Source organism: Somniosus microcephalus, chromosome 4 (genome assembly GCF_052327205.1).
Source record: "Somniosus microcephalus isolate GS21.2 chromosome 4, FLI_Smic_1.0, whole genome shotgun sequence".
Taxonomy (NCBI): domain Eukaryota; kingdom Metazoa; phylum Chordata; class Chondrichthyes; order Squaliformes; family Somniosidae; genus Somniosus; species Somniosus microcephalus.
Window position 1 is genome coordinate 61,012,987 of NC_140990.1, and position 20,545 is coordinate 61,033,531.

Consider the following 20,545-nt stretch of genomic DNA (forward strand, 5'->3'; position numbering starts at 1 on the left):
CGAGCACCCCCTCCCGAGCACCGGCCCCCCGCCCGAGCTGCGGGGGGGAAGTAGAGAGCCGCCACTCCTCCGGTCGATGTGTTGCGGGCCGACCCCTGATGAGCGCCCGATCAGCTGAGCCCGAGCCCCGCGGTGACCGCAATTCACCTCCCGCTAGGCTCCCTGCCGCCCCGCCAGCCTTTACCAAAATGGCGGCGACGGCTACGCTCGGCCCAGTCCCGCGCCGCCAGCCTTTACAAAGATGGCGGCGACCGCGGTGCCGGCCCGGGGGAGGGGTGGTGCCTAGCTCGGACGTGGCTGGGCAACGGAGGCCCAGGCTTCCAGGCCTGCAAAAATGGTGAAAGGTAGGAAAATTATAGAGGTTAAAGAAAAGATTTACAAATTAATTAACTTTTTTAAAAAACAATGTGTGTTTTAAAAGCAACTTTTTTTTTGCTGGAAATCTAGATTTGAAAGAAACACGCAGAAAGTGGGGAAAAAAAATAAACTTACGAATCAAGATTGCTGACACTCACCTCAGTTCAGAATGATAAGGCCCGCCTACACATGCACCGATTGGTCAACCGTCAGGTCACCTAACTGTAGGATTGGTCAATCGTCACATCACTCAACTCTAGGATGGCCCGCCTGCACATGCAATGAACCTGCCCCCACTCAATGCTAATGAGCGGATAATGAGCGGAATTTTGAAAGTTTTTTGGATACCGTCGGCACAATTTGTGTCCGACCAAAAAGTAAATATACCTATGAGAGTCCCCTAATGATAAGCTTTCTTTTGATATAACATATGTGTAGGCACGATCTATAACTTTGATTGTATAGCCGGACAGACAGACAGACAGACAGAGAGACAGACAGAGAGACAGAGAGACATAGGCCTAGAAATTGAGTAGCCTTAGCGCCGCATTTGAGGCGCTAGAGGGCCTAGCGCCGGAGTTATGGCCAGTTGGGAAATTGAGTGGGGCCCTTCCGTCGGCGTTAAGCCGGTAGCGCTGCGCCGGCACCGATGACGTCATCGGTGTGCGCAGCGTCCCGGTTGCCATGACGACGGGCCCCAGCGCCGAAATTCAGTTGCGGCCGCCTCGCCCGTGGCAGCCGCAACTAAGACTCTGGCAACCGAGTCTTCCCCGAGTTAGCGCCGGCGCATTAAGGTCGCGCTGCAGCCGGCTGCTTTCCCGTCAGCTGCCTGCCCGCACCTCCCTCCCCGGACTCCTCCACCCCCCCCCCCGCGGAACAGATGCGTCTGGCCTGCAAGCCCGGCACTTGTCCGAGGTGCCGGGCTCATTTTTTCAAGATTTGAATGGACAGCGGGCGGGTGCAGGCAGCTCCTCCTTAACTGAAGGAGGAGGCCTGCACTTCCCCAGCCTGCCGCACCGCATCGGGTGCCGCAGCGCCGGATTAGCGCCGCAATTCGGCACTCAGCGCCCATTGGGAGGCGCTCACGCCCGCCAGTAGCGCCGGCAGCCGTCTGGGCGCGGCGCTACTGAATTTTTGGCGCGCGCAAGGGAATTAGCGCCGGCGCTAAATTTCCGGCGCTAAAGCCCTGGCGCGGCGTCAACTCAATTTCTAGGCCATACTGTTTTATATATATAGATTATTGTATTTCTATTAGTATTTTTATCATTGTTATGCCATATTTATTCCAATGTTGGGAGGACTCGTAAAAATCAACATTTCATTGTGCAGTACACACGTCTGCTGCATATATGACAAATAAAATTGAATTGAATTGTATGCGTGTGTACGTGCATATTATTTGTGTCCGCATGCGTGCGTTCACTTGAGCGTTCGTTCGTTCGATCTTTCGTACATTAAGGCTTTAACACTAAATAACACCACAATATACAAAGTCCCATAACCATATCAGAAATCAATTAAAACTTCAAGTAAACTTCTTAAACAAAACAAGTAAATACCAGTTCTACGCCAGTCCTATTGGCACTCTAATAACTCCTCATTTTCACTTGGTGTTATCTAACCATATAATGTCATGATCCTTGTCCACAGTCTTCAAGTTTTCCACAGAAAAGAAGCCGACCACTTTCTCAAATCCTGTAGAAGAAGAAAACGACTACTCAAAATTTCCTTCTTCTTGCTGTTATCACTCACAGGACCCAGCCATCTTCTTTTTATTTTCCTTTTTCACTTTTATCCCGTTCTCTTTTCCCATCTTATGGCTGCTCAAGCAGGGAACAGTCTGTCTTTCCTCCACCAAAATGGCAGCGCACAAACTGGCCCCCGTCACTGAGAAAAAGCTGCCACCAAACGGAGCACAGACGGGGCCGCTGGAACTCATTCAGGCCGGAGACCGTTCTTCACCTTTAGAAACCGTGCAGCATGCTCACCCACAGCATCTCCCAACTCCGCTTCTGCCGACCAGCCGCTCCGCCCTAGGCCCCCCGCCTGGGGTCCTCCGTGCTGGGCTTCCCGCCTAGGACACTCTCCTCTGGGTCTTCCACCCTGGGCCTTCTGCACTGGGCCCTCCGCACTGGCATTCCCCGTGAGCAGCCGGGGTGTGGAGCAGCCCGTTCACACAGCACTGAGCAGAGCTGAGCTGCTGAGAATCTCGGGTTTATTTTTTCAATTTTTTTTTCGGATGAATGGAATAGAATCTTTATTTCTAGAATCTGTTAAGCTTCCCCCACCCCCCTCCCCAAGTGAACGGAGGCTGCCTTTCGACAAATGGCTGCAATTTAAACGTTATTAGCAATTTAATGTACCAAATATTCCACAATGGAATACAATAATTACAAAGTTATCATACTTAAATACAGATATGTTTCAGAACAAATACAGTACAGCACCTTAACTTGGACTCCAAATTCACTCATCTTCAACAGGATTATATCAATACAAAAATCAGGAAGTTGATTATTACAGTCCATGGTTTCACTTTTGCCTCGTCAGTGAAACGTTAAAATGATGACAATACAAAGATTTTCATTTAATTATTTTCTCTTCCTCCGGTTTCTCCATTAGGGCTTTCGGGGAACTATTGTCTTTGACATCACAGGTTCTTCTCCACTTGTCCCAAATTCATTCATTCGGGTGGGATCCATGCGATAGATCCAGCGCTGGTCCAATAGACAAAGGATACCACGTGATCTTTCAAACCCGCTCCCTGAGCTCGGCCAAGGTCCGCGCATGCTCAGCTCACCTCCTGTTGTTCAGGTTCAAAGGTCAAGCCCCGCCCCTCACACACTCCGATTGGTTGGAGGACCCGTCGCCCTGCTCTTCCTATTGGTCCGGAGCTCCCGTCAATCACCCGGGCCGTGTGAGCTGAGCATGCGCGGACCTTGGCAGCATGCTCCCCGGGGGGACGCGGGCTGCTCACACCCCGAGCTCAGGGAGCAGGTTCATGAACCCTGGGGGGACGCGGGCCGCTCACACCCCGAGCTCAGGGAGCGGGTTCATGAACCCCGGGGGGACGCGGGCCGCTCACACCCCGAGCTCAGGGAGCGGGTTCATGAACCCGGGGGGACGCGGGACGCTCACACCCCGAGCTCAGGGAGCGGGTTCATGAAACCCGGGGGGACGCGGGCTGCTCACACCCCGAGCTCAGGAAGCGGGTTCATGAACCCCGGGGGGACGTGGGCTGCTCACACCTCGAGTGCGGCCCCAGGCCCCATTATTAAAACACTCAACATTATCCGTTTCACAAACACCCAGGGTGGGCCTCAGGCCCCGAACAGGAGCCTCCAGGCCGGGCATTTGACCCGAGCGGGGCAGCAGCTGTGAGGCTTTCTCCCGGTGACAGGCCTGGGGTAACGGCCGCCATCTTGAGAGGCTCAGGGGGCAGCAGGGTGCATGCGCGGCCCCCTTGGCCAGGAACCAGGAGGAGAGAATCTTGTCAATTTCTATCCTGGACTCACAGTGATGGCTTTTGTAAACTTCTTTTACAGGCTGTGAGAAGGGCAGCATTTACATACCGCAAACTCAGACCAACATCAACAACTTACCTTTATATAGCACCGCTAAAACGTCACAGTAGCGCAGTCAGACAATAATTGACACACACACTTTGTTTGTGGTCCAGTGCACTGACACAAAGTTCCTTCACAACTGTAACAATTTTATTGCGGTTGCTGTGAAGGCTGCGCTCACTCTGCTCGTACACCTGGTCTCCAAAGGAGGCAAAACAGGACTAATGCTGCCGAGCTCAGCTCTTTTTGATCAGAAAATATCAACTGTTTAGCCTCACCAGGAAATGCACAGAAGAGGCAGCAGTGTTCATTGGCTGCCCAGGAAAGTCCTATTTAAATTAAACTCCTTCACCCAGAGAGTGCTGAGAATGTGGAACTTGCTGCCACAGGGAGTAGTTGAGGCGAAGAGCAGGGATGTATTTAAGGGGAAGCTGGATAAACACATGGGAGAAAGGAATAGAAGGAGGTGCTGATAGGGTGAGATGAAGAGAGATGGGAGGAGGCTCGTGTGGAGCATAAACACCGCATGGACCAATTGGGCCGAATGGCCTGTTTCTGTGCTGTACAATCTGGGCAATTCTATGTAATAAGAGAGGAAAGAATATTCCGTAGAAACTAGAAATATCTGTTCTGCATTTTTGTCCTGGACTTACAGTGATCTCTTTTGTAAACTACATTTACAGGGAATATCATCGGCCTTTGAATGTGGAAGGAGAAATGTTTGCCTGTTCTGTCTGTGGGAAAAGATTTCAAACATCAGTGTGACTGGAAAAGCACCGAGACACACACACCCGAGTGAGAGTGTTCCAGTGCACTGACTGTGGAAAGAGCTTTAACCAGTTACACAGCCTGTAAAAACATCGCACCATTCACAGCGGGGAGAAACCATACATGTGTTCTGTATGAGGACGAGGCTTCAACTGATCATCCAACCTGGAGAGACACAAGGACACCCGCACCACGGAGAAACCATGGAAATGTGGGGACTGTGGGAAGGGATTCAATTACCCATCTGAGCTGGAAACTCATCGACACAGTCACACTGGGGAGAGGCCATTCATCTGCTCCATGTGTGCGACGGGATTCACTCAGTCATCCCAACTGCTAACACACCAGCGAGTTCACACTGGGGAGAGAGCGTTCACCTGCTCCATGTGTGGGAAGGGATTCACTGTCATCCCAACTGCTAACACACCAGCAAGTTCACACTGATGAGAGACCGTTCACTTGCCCCATGTGTGGGAAGGGATTCATTTGTTCATCCAGCCTGCTTGAACATCAACTTGTTCACTCTGATAAGAGACCATTTAAATGTTCCGACTGTGAGCAGAGCTTTAAACGCACAAAGGATCTGTTGAGACACCAATGCACTCATACTGGGGAGAGACCGTTCATCTGCCCGGTCTGTAGGAAGGGATTCAGTTATTCATCGAACTTAATTGAACATCAACTTGTTCACTCTGACAAGAGACCATTTAAATGTTTTGACTGTGAGAAGAGCTTTAAGTGCACAAATGACCTGCAAAAACACCAACGTACTCATACTGGGGAGAGGCCATTCACCTGTTCCGTGTGTAGGAAGGGATTCACTTGTTCATCCAGCCTCATTGAACACCAACTTGTTCACTCTGATAAGAGACCGTTTAAATGTTCTGACTGTGAGAAGAGCTTTAAAAGCAGAAAGGATCTGTTCAGACACCAACACACTCACACTGGGGAGAGGCCATTCACCTGCTCCGTCTGTGGGAAGGGATTCACTGATTCATCCAACTTGCTGACACACCAGCGAGTTCACACTGGGGAGAGACCGTTCACTTGCTCCGAGTGTGGGAAGGGATTCAGTCAGTCATCCACCCTCCTGAGACACCAGCGAGTTCACAAGTGACTGCAGGGGTTGGAATCTGCTGTTATTGCTGCTGTTTTTCACAGCCAGGACTGTTCACTCTGTGACAGTTGGTGTTTGTTTCTGCTGATGTTAATAACCCTATAACTGAGCTGGAGTTTAATATTCTGGATAAATGCCAAATAAATCAGCTTTGTTTCAAACACACTTTGTGTCGAGTCTGTAATTTCTCAATGATAAGAGGAGACTAATTGATGTCTTGTTACTGACTGCTCCAGTTTTGGGCCGTTTCTCCTTTCTTACTCTGGATTATTTTGGTTCTGATCTAATTGGCCTTCTACAATCCTGGGAGTCCCATGATACAACGATAATGGAGTTGTTGACTAATCACAGTGATCAATCTCTATCAATGAGTCTACAACAGACCCAGACATGAGGTGAGGAAAACCCCAGTGGTGGAGAGCTTTAGGAGCCATCGGACCAAAGTCACCTCTTCCTCCCGAGCATTCTACACTGACCACACGTCATGTCTCAAATTACTCACACACTGTGTCCCAAAATCTTATTCTATGAATGAAATTGGTCCAATTTACATTTGAATGAATCAACACTAACTGCTTCCACCGTCTCCCTAGGGAGCCTGACCCATAGATTGACCACTCACTCACTGAAATATTGTTTCCACAGATTGGATTTGAATTTACCCCCTTCAAGTGCAGGCCGTGTCCTCTGGTTCTACTGTTCTGGACAGGGTGAAATAACTTGTCGTGCTCTACATTATCCAGTCCCTTTAGAATCCTAAAAACAGCAATCCTATCACCTCTCAACCTTCTCTTTCCAGTGTGAACAGGCCCAGTTTACATAACCCGGACATGTTGGCTCGATACTCAGTTAAATTCTGACACAAACCCTCTGATCCTTCTTAAATTGCATTAACTGACACTTCACAGAATCCTAGAATGGTACAGCACAGAAGGAGGCCATTCGGCCCATCGTGCCTGTGCGGCTCTCTGAAAGATCCATCCAATTACAAAAGCAAAATACTGCGGATGCTGGAAATCTGAAATAAAGAGAGAAAATGCTGGAAATCCTCAGCAGGTCAGGCAGCGTCTGTGGAGAGAGAAACAGAGTTAACGGTTCAGGTCACTGACCTTCCGTCAGAACCTTTCATCACACATTATAATTTAATGTATTACTCACTCTGGTTTAAGCTTATATTGTGGTTAATAACGGCAAACTCTGTTGTTTCTCCTGATCTGATTACAGTTTCCAACTAGTCGATTCAGTGGAATGTCCTAACAGTGTTGCCATGGCGACCTGTCTGCAGTGAAACGCCTGTTTGACTTCTTGAATGTGCAAAGTATCTGCGGACACACCAGCGAGTTCACACTGGGGAGAGACCGTTCACCTGCTCCATGTGTGGGAAGGGATTCAGTCTATCATCCAACCTGCTGACACACCAACAGACTCACACTGGGGAGAGGCCATTCACCTGCTCCGTGTGTGGGAAGGGATTCAGTCTATCATCCAACCTGCTGACACACCAGCGAGCTCACAATGGGGAGAGGCCGTTCACCTGCACCGTGTGTGGGAAGGGATTCAGTCTATCATCTAACCTGCTGAGACACCAATACACTCACACTGGGGAGAGGTCGTTCACCTGCTCCATGTGTGGGAAGGGATTCACTCACTCATCCACCCTGCTGAGACACCAGCGAGTTCACACTGGGGAGAGGCCGTTCACCTGCTCCGTGCGTGGGAAGGGATTCAGTCTATCATCCAACCTGCTGAGACACCAGCGAGTTCACAAGTGAGTGCAGGGGTTGGATTCTGCTGTTATTGCTGCTGTTAATCACATCCAGGACTGAACCACGTTCATTCCGACAGTTGGGGTTTGTTTCAGCTGATGTTAGTAACCCCTATAACTGGGCTGGAGTTTAATCTGTATCAGTGTCAAATAAATTAACTTTGTTTCCCACACGCAGTGTGTCAAGTCCTTGATATCTCGACAATAAGACGAGCTGATTGAGGGCTTGTTACAAACTGAGTGGAATCCATCTGAGAACTGAGATCCCACAAATTGTTCTATTTATGATTCCAACCAATGGAGAGTTTTCCCCTTGATTCCCATTGACTTCAGTTTTGCTAGGGCTCCTTGATGCCACACTTGATCAAATGCTGTCTTGATGTCAAGGGCAGTCACTCTCACCTCACCTCTTGAGTTCAGCTCTTTTGTCCATGTTTGGACCAAGGCTGTAATGAGGTCAGGAGCTGAGTGGCCCTGGCGGAACCCAAACTGGGCGTCAGTTAGCAGGTTATTGCTGAGTAAGTGCCGCTTGATAGCACTGTCGATGACACCTTCCATCACTTTGCTGATGATTGAGAGTAGACTGATGGGACGGTAATTGGCCGGGTTGGATTTGTCCTGCTTTTTGTAGACAGGGCATACTTGGGCAATTTTCCACATTGCTGGGTAGATGCCAGTGTTCTAGCTGTACTGGAACAGCTTGGCTAGGGGTGCAGCTAGTTCTGGAGCACAAGTCTTCAGTACTATTGCCGGAATGTTGTCAGGGCCCATAGCCTTTGCAGTATCCAGTGTCTTCAGCCATTTCTTGACATCACGTGGAGTGAATTGAATGGGCTGAAGACTAGCATCTGTGATGCTGGGGACCTCAGGAGGAGGCCAAGATGGATCATCCACTCGGCACTTCTGGCTGAAGATAGTTGCAAATGCTTCAGCCTTGTCTTTTGCACTCACATGCTGGGCTCCACCATCATTGAGGATGGGGATATTTTTGGAGCCTCCTCCTCCTGTTAACTGTTTAATTGTCCACCACCACTCACGACTGGATGTGGCAGGACTGCAGAGCTTTGATTTGATCCGATGGTTGTGAGATCGCTTAGCTCTGTCTATCGCATGTTGCTTCCGTTGTTTGGCATGCAAGTAGTCCTGTGTTGTAGCCTCACCAGGTTGACACCTCATTTTTCGGTATGCCTGGTGCTGTTCCCGGCATGCTCTCCTGCACTCTTCATTAAACCAGGGTTGTTCTCCCGGCTTGATGGTAATAGTAGAGTGAGGGATATGCTGGGCCATGAGGTTACAGATTGTGGTTGAATACAATTCTGCTGCTGCTGATGGCCCACAGCGCCTCATGGATGCCCAGTTTTGAGTTGCCAGATCTGTTCGAAATCTGTCCCATTTAGCACGGTGGAGGGTATCCTCAACATGAAGATGGGACTTCGTCTCCACAAGGACTGTGCGGTGGTCACTTCCACCAATGCTGTCATGGACAGATGCATCTGCAACAGGTAGATTGGTCAGGACGAGATCAAGTAGGTTTTTCCCTCTTGTTGGTTCCCTTAGCACCTGTCGCAGACCCAGTCTCACAGCTATGTCCTTTAGGACTCGGCCAGTTGTGGTGCTACCAAGCCACACTTGGTGATGGACATTGAAGTCCCCCACCCAGAGGACATTTTGTGCCCTTGCATACTCTCAGTGCTTCTTCCAATTTGTGTTCAACATGAAGGAGTACTGATTCATCAGCTGAGGGTGGGCGGTAGGTGGTAATTAGTAGGAGGTTTCCTTGCCCATGTTTGACTTGATGCCATGAGACCTCATGGGGTTCTGAGTCAAGGTTGAGGACTCCCAGGGCTGCTACTCCCTCCCGACTGTATACCACGGTGCCACCACCTCTGGTGGGTCTGTCCTGCCGGTGGGACAGGACATACCCAAGGATGGTGATGGTGGTGTCTGGGACATTGGTTGTAAGCTATGATTCGGTAATTATGACTATGTCAGGTTGTTGCTTGACTAGTCTGTGGGACAGCTCTCCCAATCTTGGCACAAGTCCCCAGATGTTGGTAAGGAGGACTTTGCCGTTGTCATTTCCGGTGCCGAGGTCGATGCCGGGTGGTCCGTCCGGTTTTATTCTTATTCGTAGCGGTTGTTTACAACTGAGTGGCTTGCTAGGCCATTTCAGAGGGCATTAAGAGCCAACCACATTGCTGTGGGTCTGGAGTCACATGTAGGCCAGAGCAGGTAAGGACGGCAGATTTCCTTCCCTAAAGGACATTAGTGAACCAGATGGGTTTTTGCAACATTCGACAAGGGTATCATGGTCGCCATTACTAAGACTAACATTTAAGTCCAGAATTAAATTGAATTGCCGTGGTGGGATTTGAACCCATATCCTCAGAGCATTTCGACTGAGCCTCTGGCTTACTAGTCTAGTGACATAACCACTACGCCACCTCCTCCCCTGCAAAACTGAAGTCAATGGGAATCAAGGGGAAAACTCTCCATTGGTTGGAATCATACCTAGACAAAAGGCAGTTGGCTGTGGTTGTTGGAGGTCATTCATCTCAATCACATGACATCACTGCAGGAGTTCCTCAGGGCAGTGTCCTAGGCCCAACCATCTTCAGCTGTTTCATCAATGACCTTCCCTCCATCATAAGGTCAGAAGTGGGGATGTTCGCTGATGATTGCACACTGTTCAGCACCATTCGAGACTCGTCAGACACTGACGCAGTCCGTGTCCATATGCAGCAAGACTTGGACAACATTCAGACTTGGGCTGACAAGTGGCAAGTAACATTCGCACCACACAAGTGCCAGGCAATGACCATCTCCAACAAGCGAGACTCTAACCATCTCACCTTGACATTCAATGGCATTACCATCGCTGAAACCCCCACTATCAACATCCTGGGGGTTACCATTGATCAGAAACTGAACTGGACCAGCCATATAAATACTGTGGCTACAAGAGCAGGCCAGAGGCTGGGAATTCTGCAGCGAGTGTCTCACCTCCTGACTCCCTAAAGCCTTTCCACCATCTACAAGGCACAAGTCAGGAGTGTGATGGAATACTCTCCACTTGCCTGGATGACTGCAGCTCCAACAACACTCAAGAAGCTCGACACCATTCAGGATAAAGCAGCCCGCTTGATTGGCACTCCATCCATCCACCTTCAACATTCACTCCCTCCACCACCGGCGCACTGTGGCTGCAGTGTGTACCATCTACAAGGTGCACTGCAGCAACTCGCCAAAGCTCCTTCAACAGCACCTTCCAAACCCGCGACCTCTACCACTTAGAAGGACAAGGGCAGCAGACGCATGGGAACATCACCACCTACAAGTTCCCCTCCAAGCCACACACCACCCTGACTTGGACCTGTATCGCCGTTCCTTCACTGTCGCTGGGCCAAAATCCTGGAACTCCCTTCCTAACAGCATTGTGGGTGTACCTACACCATATGGACTGCAGCGGTTCAAGAAGGCGGCACACCACCATCTTCTCAAGGGCAATTAGGGATGGGCACTAAATGCAGGCCTAGCCAGCCAGCGACGCCCACATCCCATCAATGAATAAAAAAAAACAAAAAAAAACAAGATGTCCAAGTCTGACAGGACAGAAAATTCTATTATATCACAGGGTCCACTTCAACCATCCAGGGCAGTGAGTCCCTGTAACATTGGATTTTAACCTATGGGAAATATTCTGATAATTTTTTATTGTCATGGGGCAAAGCAGCCTTGTTACTTTAACATCAGTTTAATCAAACTCAATGGACAATCCGATCTCCAAAGGGAAACGTCTCCTTAAAGCTGACGGTGTCGGCAGTTCTGCAGCTCATTTCTCAGTGTGAGCGTGTCAGAATGAAAAGCTTTAACAACAGCCGATGTTTCACACAGGGAGATCTCACCAGACCAAAGGCCATTGGTGGAGTTTAATGGGCTGTTTGTGTCACTGGGCTACAGGAGGCCATTTTTAACTGAAGGAAAACTGGTCACAGCAAACAGAGAGTTTAACAGACTGTCCCTGCTCCACTCGAACCCCCACCTTCTCTCTCTCTCACTATTTATGGGCACTGCTGCAGTAATTGCTCCTCTGACCTTTCCTCTCTTGTCCCTCCTACACCCCTAATACACGGCCCAACACAATCTCCCTCCCCCTACATCCTCACTGTGCTGGAATCCACACCAATCTCCCCATCTGCTCCTTGTTCTCTCCCTGGGTCCTAAAACTACTGAACTCACTCTTCCCCTCCTGAAGTCTACAGTTTCTAAAACTGAAGCTTGGTGTCCCTCAGTCCCGACTCCTTGATTTTCCTCCCCTTCTCTCCTCCTCTTTCCCCCTTGGTTGTGTTCCACACTCTGGGCCTTGGGCCTTCCCCGGGGATTCTCAGTATGAACAGGTGGGATGTGTTTGGAGACAGGGTGTCCCGGCTCTCCACCTTTAAAGGGACAAGGAGACGACCAGCTGGGCTGAATGGCCCTGCTTTATGACATCACTGCAGTGCCTAGCAACCAACCTCCCTGAGCCCTGCTCATTATGGGCTGGGTTTAGCTCAGTGCTGTTACAGGAAGGGAAACAGGAACAGGATTCACCCCATGTGGAGCCCAGGATTAATGGGGAGAGGTACAGGATCAATTTATACCTTATTGAGTGAGAAATGTCATTGTCTGGACACTCCCTGTCCCTCGGTATCTGTGTCGGGGAGCGGTTGATGGGTTTACTCTGTATCTGACCCGTGCTGTACCCGACTGGAGAGTGTTTGATGCTGACACTAGGGGCTCAGCTCCACGAGCACAACATTTAACCCAAAGATGATCTGATAAACCCATCAGCTTCTACCCTGGACACAGGTCCTGAAGGACAGGGAGTGTCTCTGATATTTTGGTCGGTGTCGTGATCAAGTTTAAACACCTCGCTCACATCTCCTCTCACCCTGCTTTGTTCTAATGAGAAGTGCCCCAGTTTCTCTCGTCTCTCCTCCTGGGAAAGAGAAGTTCGCCTCAGTTAGAAACTCAAACAGGCGCTTCACTGCAGACAGGCCATCATGAGGAAACATTTCTTTGCCCAGCGAGTTATTATGATCTGAAATGCACTGCCTGAAAGGGTGGAGGAAGCAGATTCAAGAGTAACTTTCAAAAGGGAATTGGATAAATATTTCAAGGGAAAACATTTACCGGGATATGAGGAAAGAGCAATGGAGTGGGATTAATTGGATAGCTCTCTTAAGAGCTGGCACAAGCATGGTGGGCCGAATGGCCACCTTTTGTGCTGTTTCATTCTCTGATTCTCTGATAAGTAAAGCCTCTCATCCGTGGTATAACCTCAGTGAATTTATTCTGCAGCCTCTCTGTGGTCCCGACATCCTTCCTAATGTGAGATGCCCAAAACTTATTCTAACTGCAGCCGAACCGATGATTTTGTTTTCTACGGCCCATTTATAAAAAACCTTGCGTAACATTTTTAAACCACTTTATAAACTTGACCTCCAACTTTTAAAGATTTGTGTATCTGATCTCCCTGTAGATTTTAGAGATATTAACATAACATGGTTAAAATACATTGACATCAAATGTCTGATATAATGTGTATTATGGGAAAGAGAAGTTTAGTCTGAGTTAGAAACTCAAACAGGTGTTTCACTGCAGACAGGTCGCCAAGGCAACACTGATAAGACATTCCATTCACTGAATCGACTGGTTGGAATCTGTAATCAGATCAGGGGAAAGAACAGATTTTGTCTGTTATTAACCACAATATAAGCTTAGAATCATAGAATGGTTCCAGCATAGAAGGAGGCCATTCGGCCCATCGAGCCCATGCTGGCTCTCTGCAAGACCACTTCAGCGAGTTCCGCTCCCCCGCCCTTTCCCCGTAACCCTGCAAATTTCTTTACTTCAGGTACTTATCCAATTCCCTTTTGAAAGCCGTGATTGAATCTGCCTCCACCATCCTTTCAGGCAGTGCAATCTGGATCCTAAACACTCGCTGCGTAAAAAAGTTTTTCCTCATGTCGCCTTGGGTTCTTCTGCCAATCACCTTAAATCTGTGTCCTCTGGTTCTCGACCCTTCCGCCAATGGGAACAGTTTCTCTCTATCTACTCTGTCCAGAACCCTCATGATTTTGAACACTGTAAAGTCCGCGCCTCAATAATACACGGACTTCGGGAGAACAATTAAACAGGTATTTTACTGAACAGAGGGTACTCTTTTGTTTGGACCCAAAAAAAAAAACAAATTGGACTGTAAATTAACAAAAGTTCAACTAAAACTTAACAAATCAAATAAAAATGTGGTTTTCCGGGTTGATGATGCACTCCAGTCCCCATGGCGCCCACCAGTCGCGGAAATACTCAAGCATGCCGGCGGACACCGCATGCTCCATTTCCAGGGCCACCCGGGCGCGAACATGGCCGCGGAAGAGAGGCAGGCAATCTGGCCGGACGACCCCCTCGACCGCCCGCTGCCTGGACCAATTGATGGCTCTTTTAGCCAGGCCCAGGAGCAGGCCTACAAGGAGGTCCTCCAACCTGCCCGCTCCCCTCCGCACCGGGTGACCGTAGATCAAGAGCGTGGGACTGAAGTGCAACCAAAAATCGAGGAGCAGCCCCTTCAAGTAGTGAAAGAGGGGCTGCAACCTCTCACACTTGACGTAAACGTGAAACATGGACTCCTCCAGGCCGCAAAATATGCAGGTGGCCTGGGAGTCTGTGAACCTACTTAAAACCATATTGCACGGGATCGCTCCGTGCAACACCCTCCAGGCCAAGTCCCCGATGGAACAAGGGAGGACTCCCGCGTAGAGAGCCCTCCATTGGGGACCTCCACCTCCGCCGGTCGGCAAGACGCCACGCCAAGGCGTGTCCGGACGGCAGACGAAGATGGCAAAGTGGAGAGTGTGCAGGAGCAGCCCGTACAGGAAACCCCTCCGCGCGGAATGAAAAGGCACGGAGGGTATTTCCTCGAGACGGCTCAAGTTGTGAGGCGCCGGTTCCCAAGGGGAGTTTCGGGGCCGGGCGCCGATGAGGAATTCCGTCCGAACGGGGGTAAGCTCGGACGGGATCGCCCCACGTGCTTGAGCCGCCTCGATACACCTAGTGGAGTCGGGGCCCAGTGCCACTTTCACCGACTCGATGGCTTCGACCGCGAGCCGGACGTTAGCCCAGGACAGGCGCCGCGCCAGCTCCTCCGGTGCCATCCAGCCCGCTCCTCCGCCATCGAGCAGGTCCCCGACTCTGGTCACCTTGCCAGGCCAGCCGCCCGAACCCGCGGTCATGGAGGTGCGGATTCCTGAGCAGCGGCTCCCGAAGGAGAGCCGCCGCTCCTGACGGGGGAGAGCTCCGCCTGGAAGCGACGTAGTTCCAAACCCATAGCAGTTCCTGGTAGAAGACAGGCAGCTCCCGCAGGCCGGCATGCCTGCAGCCCACTTTCACAAACAGGAGCTGCGTGTCGTAATTGAAGCCGTGCAGCTGGCGGAAGAAATACGTCGCCAGCGCACACCATCTCGGAGGATTCTCGACGTACAGGTATCTCTGCAGCATCTGAAGATGGAAAGTCGCAGCCTGGGTGCGAAGGCACACCAGCGCCTGACCGCCCTCCCTAAGCGGGAGACTCAGAGCCGCGGCAGAGACCCAGTGCTTCCTTTTCACCCAGAAGAAGTCGATGAGCTTCTTCTGCATCTTAGCGACAAACGCAGGGGGAGGGATCAAAGTGACCAACATGGTACCACAACATGGCGGCCACCAGCTGGTTTATGACCAGCACTCGAACCCTGTAGGACAACACTCGGAGCAGTCCTGTCCAGCGTCCTAGGTGAGCGGTGACTTTGGCCTCCAGCTCTTGCCAGTTCGCCAGCCAGGCGTCCTCGGCAGGGCTAAGGTAGACTCCCAAATAGAGGAGGTGCGTGGTGCTCCAGGTGAAAGGCCTGAACTCCTCCGGCAGGGAGTCCACCCGCCACTGACCCACCAGGAGTCCGGAACATTTCTCCCAGTTGATCTTGGCGGAGGATGCATCCGAGTAAATCTGCTGGCATTCCCGCATCCTCCGCAAGTCAGCGGGATCCGTGACCGTGAGGAGCACGTCATCGGCATAAGCCGAGAGGACCACCTCCACGCCAGGCCCTTGCAGAGCCAGTCCCGTCAACCTCTTCCGCAAGAGGCGCAGGAAAGGCTCCACGCAAATGGCGTATAACTGACCGGACATGGGGCATCCCTGACGCACCCCCCTCCCGAAGCGAAGGGGCGCCGTCAAGGGCCCGTTAACTTTAATCAGACACTCCGTGGCGGCGTACAGAAGTCGGATCCGGGTGACGAAATGCGTCCCGAACCCGAATGCGCGCAGAGTCCCGAAGAGATACTCGTGATCCACCCTGTCGAACGCCTTCTCCTGGTCCAGGGAAAGGAAGGCGACTGACAGACCAGCCCTCTGGGAGCAGTGGACCAGGTCCTGGACCAGATGGATGTTATCGTGGATGGTCCAGCCCGAGACCGTGTAGGACTGGTCGAGGTGGATCATGTGGGCCAGCACGGTGCCAAGGCGAGCAGACATGGCCCTGGCAAAGATTTTATAGTCCGTGCTGAGGAGGGAGACCGGGCGCCAGTTCTTAAGGAGGCGGAGATCGCCCTTCTTAGGCAGCAGGACAATGACCGCCCTGCGCCAAGAGAGGGGCATCTCCCCGGTCGCCAAACTTTCCCCCAGGACCCGCACGTAGTCGCCCCCCAAGACGTCCCAGAACGCCCTGTGGAACTCCACGGTCAGCCCGTCCAGCCCCGGGGACTTTCCCCTGGAGAGCTGGCGGAGGGCGCCGGTCAGCTCCGCCAGGCTTAGCGGAGCGTCCAATTTTTCGGCGTCCTCCGGGCTGACCTTCGGCAGGTCCTCCCAAAAAACTCTGCGCGCATCCTCGCTGGACAGATCCGGAGAGAACAGAGCCCCGTAATAGGCGCGGGTCTCCGCGCTGATTCCCTCCGGATCCGAGACCAGAGATCCGTCGTCGGCCAGCAGCCCCAAGAGCTGCTTACGGACCCCCCGTCTTTTTTCCAGTGAGTAGAAGGGGGAGCCGCGGTCCAGGTCCCGCAGGAGCTGGATCCGTGACCTCACGTACGCGCCTCGGGACCCGACGAGCTGCAGGTCCTTCAGCGCGCCCTTCTTCTCTTCGTACACCTTCCGCAGGGCCGGGTCCTCGACGACCTGACCGAGACGGGACTCCAGGTCGAGCACCTCCTTCTCCAACCGCCCGACCCGGGCCTCCCGCCTCTTGGTCGACCCCTTCGCGTACTCCTGACAGAAGAGACGGATGTGAGCCTTGCCCACGTCCCACCATAGCCTCAAGGAGGGGAAGCCCCCCCGCTTCCTTCTCCAGTCGGCCCAGAACTGACGAAACGAATCCCGGAACCACGCGTCCTCCAGCAGCGGGTTGTTAAATTGCCAGTACGCGGACGCCCCCCGTGCGCGCAGCGGAGCGAGCTCCGCCCACACCAGGTGGTGGTCCGTGCACGGCACCGGCCGCATGGAAGCCGCCGGAACGCAGGAGACGTACACCAGGGAAATGTAGAGGCGGTCGATTCTGGACCTTCCTCCCCCAGACCTCGCACTAGTGAAGGCGCTGGACTCGGGGTGGAGATTTCACCAGATGTCCACCAAGTCGAAGGACCCGACCAGGTCCCTCAACTTCTCCATCACTGCCGGGCTTCGCGGGGGACCCGAACGGTCCCTCGCCTCGAGGGTGCAGTTAAAATCCCCCCCGAGGATGACGCACTCGCCCGCGTCGACGGAGCCCAAAAGAGCGGACACTTCTTCGAAGAAGTGCACTTGCTGCGCACCGGTCTGAGGGGCGTACACGTTCACTAGATGGAGCGGCACACCCCCAGGCGAACAGTGGCCTGGAGCAAGCGGCCCGGCACGTGCTCCTTGACCCCCAAGATATCCGGCTAAAAATGCGGGGCCAGCAAGATAGCCACCCCGCTGGAATTGTTGGAGAGGTGACTCATGCTGACCCCTCCTTGCCAGTCCAGGAGCCATGTGGCTTCATCTCCCGGAACGGTGTGGGTTTCTTGCAGGAAGCACACCGCATACTTCCCGTCCCGAAGGACCGAGAAGTTATTGAATCTGCGGCGCGCCTCCCTGCTGCCGTTGATGTTGAGGCTGGCTATGGTTATCTTCATGTCAGAAGCATAGTGCAACCTCTACCTACACCTAACGGGGGGAGGGAGCGCAGCCGCTGGTCAGCTGCCTCTTCCTCAGCAGCCCAGTGAGAAACGTTCTGAGCCGACGCAGCTCAAGCGGGTCCACGCCCTCGTCCGCGCCCATGATTTTAACGGCGGCACGGACGGACACTATGAGCAGCGCCAGCTCCGACCACCTGTCGAGGGCCAGCCGGATCTTATTGTGCCGACCCTGGCACGTGGCCATAAAGTACCGGAGTTCCCTTACGGGAATGAGGAGAGACTCGGCGAGGGGCATGAGGTCATCCAGCGCCTCATTGACGGTGGAGTCCAAATCATCCTCCGTGCCCATCACCGAGTCCCCATCCTCCTCCAGGGGGTCGTCAACAGCGGCCGTGCGCAGCAAACGGCTCGGCTGCACAAGCCGGCCCCGCCGCTGCCCGGATCCCACCCCCAGGATCGGTGGCAGAGGATTCCTCCCTGGGCTCCTCTAGGGGCGCCGGGCCAGAAGACGGCGGCGGTTCGGAGTCCCCCCCCGCCTCAGACACCAGAACGACCGGAGAAACCGGGGAGAGAACAATTCCCAGCTCCTCCAGTACGTCCGGCACCAGAGACGCAGCCAGGGGGCCATCCTCCTCCCCGCCACCAACCTCCGACCCAGTGGATGGGGTGTCTTGAATTAAAACCTCGACCGGGATGAGCAGCCCCTGGGAGATGTCCGGGTCACATTGGGTGAGCTCATTTTCCTCGAGCTCGCCCAACCCGGACCCCAGGCCGCCTGACCCGGCGAGGGGTAACGGTACATATACAATGTCAATTTCCGCGGGTTGATCCGCGACCCCCCCCATGGGCAGGGTCTCATCCCCATCCCCGGGAGGCACATGCCGGACAGACCCATCTGCCTCAGCCTCCCGAGAGACAGGTAACCCCTGCCGATCGCTGGTGATGATGACAGCGGGGGGGGGGGGCGCAGTACCCGCAGCGGGTGACGACTCCCCCTGTTCGGAGGGACCTTCCTCCTCCCGGTCCTCCTCCTCTTCCAGGGGGTCGCGCCTTCTTTTTAGCACGGAGGGAGTGAGGGAGACCTCCATGTCTGCAGAGGCCTCCTCCTCTGCTCCCTCCGGCGGAGCAGGTTGGTCAGGTTCCTCGGGCCCGAGCCCGGCCGCAGGTATTGGCGTTATCGCTACGGCGGTTACGGCCACAGGCTCGGGCACGAGGCCCCTCCCACTCGCGTCTGCCCCGATCAACTCCGCGAGGAGCGCGGGTGTAAGGGGCGCAAGGGGCAAGGGGTGGCTCTCCACGGGGGAACCCGCCCCAAGGTGTTTAGTTTTATTCTGCGCCTTCTTTCCGGCCGGACGCGCTCCCTCCCCCCCGCCGGAGACCTTGGTGGCATCGGCCTCCGGCGTAGACCGCGCATCGGTTACTCGGGATGTGCGGGCAACCCGGGGGGAGGAGCGGCGGCGGCGCCAGCCTCGGCCGCACTAGACGATCTGGCGGCCTTGGAGGCAGGGCAGTTTTTCCTGATGTGCCCCACCTCCTTGCAGGCGTGGCACCGCACACCGTCCGATGTCCAGAAGACGCGATAGGCGGTCCCCCCATGGAAGACGACGAACGCCCCGTCGGTGTCCTCCTCCCGCGCCAGCTGGATAAACAGCTGGCGCTGGAAGGAGAAGACGTGGCGAAGGCTGGCCTCCCAGAAGCCGAGCGGGATGGGTGTGATCCCCGACCTCACCTCCCCAAGTTGGCGTAAATGGGGGAGGAGGAGCTCACCAGGAACATAGGGCGGGACGTTAGAAATGACGATCCTCTGCGCGGTGGCCTCGAGAGGATCCACCGGCATGAAGGTCCCGCCCACAGTGAGCCCCTTGGCGACGGCCAGGGACACCGCCCGCTCCAACCCCAGGAAGAACACAGCCTTCCCATACATTTTTGAGGCCGCGACGATGGCTGAGGGGCCGACAACCCCAGCCATGGCTTTAACGCAGGCCTCAATGGTCATAGTGGGGTGAGTGTAGCTCTTCACCCCAAGCTTTTTTGTCATAAGTTTAAAAGGCGACAGGGCAGCAGAAGTAGTGGGAGCGGCTGTGGCTGCCACTCCCGCATAAGTCCTGGCTGGCCCCGCCACCGGTGAAGATGCAGTCGCCATTATGGGGTGTTTTTATAAGGGCTACAATCACCCCAAGTCACAGGCCTGAAGGTGTTAATGGCCTCAGGTATTTTTTTTGGTCCTCTATTGAGCAGAGGGAGCTGTTTAAAATGAAGGCACTCCTCTCCCCTTATTGATTGAAATTGGGAGAGGGGCCTTCTCCCCTCTGCTCAATAGGTAATTAATCAATAAAGATGAAATGAAACTGAAGTGCCTAGAGAAAGAGGCAGAGAGAGACAAAGAGAGGGAGAGAGGGGGGGTGGGAAGGAGGGAGGCCTCTAGGGCAGGGTTGCCACTCAGGATGGTGGGTGGGTGGGTGGATGTTGGCAGGGGTGCACTCTCCGATGGAAAATTAAAAGTCTTTGATGGTGGTGGTCTTCTGGCAGGGGGAGAAGATGTCTTCACCTGGGAAAGCTGGAGATGCCCCAGGCTCAGTCCCCCACCAGGTCTTAACGATGTAGTTAATGAAATTGGACTTCACCTAGGCAGCTCCAGCTGTCCCAGGTCAGGCAATAGAAGGGGTGCTTATTAGTGGTGTGTGTGGCCTAGTTTTAGACAAGAGCCACACACACACACAGACACCCCTTGATGTTGCGGCCTTGTTTCTTCTTTTCTCCCCCCACCTGCAAAACAAAGTCTTTGGGAGAGTGCCCCAAATAACACCCACCTGT

The 20,545-nt window shown here is 53.3% G+C and overlaps 1 pseudogene; it reads left to right on the forward strand.

The window, feature by feature from the left end:
• LOC147119020 (uncharacterized) overlaps positions 1 to 7,580 on the forward strand; it is a 120,275-nt pseudogene extending 112,695 nt beyond the window's left edge.
• The last annotated feature ends 12,965 nt before the right edge of the window (positions 7,581 to 20,545 follow it).